Source organism: Triticum urartu, chromosome 1A (genome assembly GCF_056163025.1).
Source record: "Triticum urartu cultivar PI428250 chromosome 1A, HENAU_Tu73, whole genome shotgun sequence".
In the NCBI taxonomy this organism is placed as follows: domain Eukaryota; kingdom Viridiplantae; phylum Streptophyta; class Magnoliopsida; order Poales; family Poaceae; genus Triticum; species Triticum urartu.
Genome location: NC_141873.1, coordinates 17148484 through 17153246, shown reverse-complemented (window position 1 = coordinate 17153246; position 4763 = coordinate 17148484). Strand labels below are relative to the sequence as shown.

The 4763-nt window shown below is 45.8% G+C and overlaps 1 pseudogene; it reads left to right on the top strand.

Moving 5' to 3' along the window:
* Window positions 1-1998: 1998 nt before the first annotated feature.
* LOC147988461 (protein FAR1-RELATED SEQUENCE 5-like) lies at window positions 1999-4166 on the top strand (annotated as a pseudogene).
* The last annotated feature ends 597 nt before the right edge of the window (window positions 4167-4763 follow it).

The following is a 4763-nucleotide window of genomic DNA, read 5'->3' as shown; positions in this document are numbered from 1 at the left end:
GATGGATTGCCGTGACTCGAGAGCTTCAAATGTGGAGGCTGCAGAGGATGCTGTCAAGAGCATGGCGGAAGCGCACCCCAAACACCACACACTTAAAATGAAGAGAGTGTGTGCAGAACAGATGCTGCATGATAATTGATGAAATGGACAATGAATGATGACATGAAGACAAACATGCAGGCTGTTAAAACCAATGTTTTAAATAGCGGACTATGGAAAATAGCGGCAAGCTTTCAAATCAGCTATAGCGGGCTATTTGTGAAGGCGGCCATTTAGCGGCACTCTGCTAAAAAGGCTATAGCGGACTATAGCAGAGGAGCTTTTTTACGATACCCTGGTACTCCCTCAAGCAGAGATGGAGTACCACTTAAGTCCGACCCTTCACTTAGAAGGGTAGTTTAGTCTTTTCTCCTCTTAATTAAGTCCTTTCTTGATTTCTAATCGATGCATATGTTTTCTATGCGCTGAAAGTTACCGATCAAACAGAACTTGGCTACAGGTTCTCGAAAACCACACAAAATCTCTAACATCTACAAATGAAACTAAAACACAGAGATATCAGGCTCGCAAGACGTTCGTTCATCAATGCGACAGATTCTAATCAAAGCAGCCACTCCCTGTCCTTCCGTGTTGAACCAAGTCAATCTGATCAGGTGCACATTTGTACACATGAAGTGCCGACATGATAGATCTCCGGCCATCTTGATGATCCCACCTCACCCTAGTCATCCTGCTTGAGCGCACGGGTGAGTTTCCAATTGCATGAGAAATATTGATCTCGCAAAGGTTCCAGCGATTAGCAATTATGTACTGTATCAGCCATGAGCCATGAGAATAAGAATAAGAGTCAGTTTTCCTTTTTACCCCCAAGGACGAGGTACTCCCTCGCTTTTTTTGTTGGTACTCTCATACACACGTTGGGGTACCAATAGACATCAATCGTTGGATCAAGAGAAATGAAGGGCTCATATTCATTTAGGGGCTCTATCTGTGAGAGCTCTTTTACGGTACCCTGGTACTTGCAAACGACACCCAGGAGTACCGTGCAGATCTGGCCGTCCGCACGGAGGAGCAAGGAAGTCATTTCCCAAACTGCAGTCCGCTGGGCAGTTTTGACTTTTGCACGCACAGGCAGTCCAAAGCGCAACACGGTCGATTGTGAAGAAAAAAAACAGAACACTCGATCTAAATCCCATTTCATTTCTGTGGTGGCGGCGTGACCCTCGCGATAAGGCCGCGCGGCGCCGACGTGCCGCCGTCGGACACCCCCCGCTTGGGGCCGACGTGCGCCGTTCCACATGCCCGTCTGGCCCGGAGATTGCGGCCGTCCGACATCCCCAAGCGCCGCCGTCCGACACCCCCGCTTGGGGCCGATGTCTCAGAGCCGACGTGCGTCGTTCCACTCCCCCGTCCGGCCAGGAGATTGCAGCCGTCCGACATCCCCGAGCACCGCCGTCCGACACCACCGCGCGCCACCGCCGTTCGCCGTCTAGGTCGACGTTCTTCGACCCCGCCACAAGAGTCCTGCCCTCGCCATCCCTCCAGCGGTTCCTGCCGCCGCCACCTGCCGACGCGCCCGCACGCCGTATAATTTTAGGCTGCGCCGCCACCTGCCGAGACAATCGCCCGCCGGATAATTAGAGAACAGGTTCGTCGCCCGTTTTTCTCCAGCCATATCTTGCAATCTGTATGGATACATGACCCATAAATTGATCTTTATCAGAGTATACAGTTATACAGTGTCACTCGTACTAGTTGAAATCATGGATCACTTTCAATTTGCGTCAGATAAACGAGAATGTCATAAAGGGTGACACTTGTACAGCACAACCTATCCTTCAGATTTTGAAGACAGGTTATAATTCCTCTAGAATTTGTGTTAGTTTTCTGTTTAAATTTTCTGTTTATCTGAAGAATCACCTAAATTCAGACAATTTATATGACATTGATAGAATAAATGCGCTAAGTATGATGCTTTAATAATGGCAGGTTTGGAGGATGGATGGTCATAGTGCTAGCTTGAAGGAGATAGAAGAATATCACATGATGGTTAGTCAGATATTTGCAAGTGAGAAGAAAGGTTACGAGCACTACAACAGATATGCAAGAGCAAAAGGTTTTAGTGTCAGATTGGATGACAAGGAGTACGTGAAGGGCACCAGAGAGGTGAAAGCAAGACGTTTCTGCTTCTCTAAAGAAGGGCACCGATTGGAATAGTACTTTCAAGCGACTGACCAAAAAAGGGAGCCACGGGCGCTGACCCATTGTGGTTGCAAAGCTATGCTTGAGATCCAACATGATGCAGACAGGGGTCAGTGGTTTGTTAAGAAGTTTGTTGATGTCCATAACCACCCGCTAGCCGACCTGGACCAATCTGCTTTTCTACGGTCTCACCGTCGGATGAACGATGCTCACAAGGCTAATGCGGTGGGATACGGACTTGGTGGTCTCCGTACGTTCCAAATCATGAATGTGGCGGAGAAACAAAACGGTGGCTATCCTCATGTTGGGTATATTTCCCGAGACCTGTACAATTTCTTCGCCAGGTACAAGAAAAAAAGAATCTTAGGCAGGGATGCTGACTTTGTGCTGAACCATACGAGAGTACAGGAAGAACGAGATGCTGAGTTTTTCTTCAAATACACCACGGATGATGAAGGACATCTTCGAAATTTATTCTGGGCAGATTCGCAGTCTCAGATTGATTATGAAGCATTCGGCCATGTAGTTGTGTTTGACAGCACTTATCAGGTCAACCGCTACAATCTCCCTTTTGTTGCATTTGTTGGACTGAACCATCATCGTAGTACTGTTGTTTTCGGGATTGGTGTTGTTTTAGATGAGACCCACAAGTCATACGAGTGGCTACTTCAGACCTTTGTAGAGGCGATGGGTCATAAGGAGCCCATATCTGTTATCACAAATGGAGACTCGGCAATGAGAAAAGCAATTAGGAAGATTTTGCCAAGGACAGACCATCGGCTATGCAGTTGGCACATTGAGCAGAACATGATACGCCACCTGCGTAATCCAATGCTTGATGACTTCAGAAAACTCATATACTGTCGAATGGGAGTTTACCAGTTTGAGAAATCATGGGCTGAGTTCAAGGCGAACTATGAGATCGAAGAGGAGAATGAATGGATGTCCAGAATGTACAAACTAAGGAAAAAGTAGCTGCAGCTTATACCAAGGGACGATATTTCTTGGGTATGCAGAGCAACCAGCGTAGTGAGAGTCTGAACTCTAGGCTCCACAATCATCTCGACCGGAAAATGTCGTTGGTTGATGTGGTGGAGCACACTGAGCACTGCATATCACGTATGCGGAGGAATGGGGCCGAGTTGGATGCAATATATTCACAGTCAGTTCCTTTCACTAGAATAGATGCTTGTTTGTTGGAGATAAATGATGCTCGTATTTATACACCAAAAATTTTCAAGATGGTAAGAGATTGTATCCGAAGATCATGTGCATGGGTGATTCAAGAGCAAACAACAGTAAATGACTTGGTCAGGTATGAAGTAGTGTTAAAAGATGGAGCGGAAGGAGGGAGCAGACGTCCGTTCTCTGTAGAGTGTTCTTTTGATGGTTCGTTGATGAATGGTGCCTTCTGTCCTTGCCGTAAGATGGAGTGCGAAGCCATCCCTTGCACGCACATTTTTTATGTTCTGGTTTTCGTAGGGGCAGCGACCATTCCTCCATGTTATGTTAGCAAAAGGTGGACAATGGAAGCCAAGGCTGCATTCGTGTCAGTGAGAAATGCAAATACACATGTGTGGTCAGAAGAGATGAGTCGTTACAGTGAACTGAGAAACATAGCTAGTATTGCCCTATTCAAAGTATCAAAAAGCGGGGAGCGCTCGCAGCAGGTGAAAGATTATCTCCAAAGCATCATCGATGGGCCCATCGAGAATGATGATAACACCGAGGAGACAACATTTGGTCCTATACCCTCTCACTACTTTGCCGCAAGCCAAGCTTCAGCGGAGAGAGTCCTTGATCCAAAGATAGTCGACACAAAAGGTGCTCCATGCAAGAAGAGAATGAAGCCATTTCAGGAGACGTTGAGGGAAACGAACGGGCGGAAGAAGAGAACTAGAAGCTGCGGCCAATGTAAAAGTTCCGAACATGACAGGCGCAAATGTCCAGATTTAGGGAAATAAAATTGATAGAAGCACATTACCAAATGTAAGTTGATGTTCATGTCCTTTTTATGGATTTGGGTTTGAAGTATGTTTTTCTTTTTTATATATCATACAATATCGTATTTTAACTTATATGCAGATGGTATACACGCGTGCACCGAAGTTATTTCAGCTGGCACAAGTGTGGTCACAGCAATCAACTGAGCCCCAAGAAGATCGAGAACTATGTTGGCAGTAGACATTTTTATGGACTTGTTAAATCTGTTGGCGTGACAGAGTTTATGTTTTGTTATCGTCCATGGCTATCGTTGAACCTTGTTTAGTTTGCTTGCAGACACTTATCACTTTGGTCGTGATACTTGACGACTATTGATTTTTTTTCATATCAGCTAGGTTTGTTTTGCTATGTACTGGCTCCATCTTATTTAATGATTTGTAAGCACAAATTTGTGTTTAGTCTAAAAATCAGCTTCAAGTGTTCAGGGTTATGCATGGTTAGAGTTTGTATGTGCTGCTATTTATGAGCGGGCCAGGCAAGATGATTGGTCGAGACGGAAGACGATATATGCAGATGCACTGCCGCCTGATGAACGTACACCAACAAATAGTAGATGA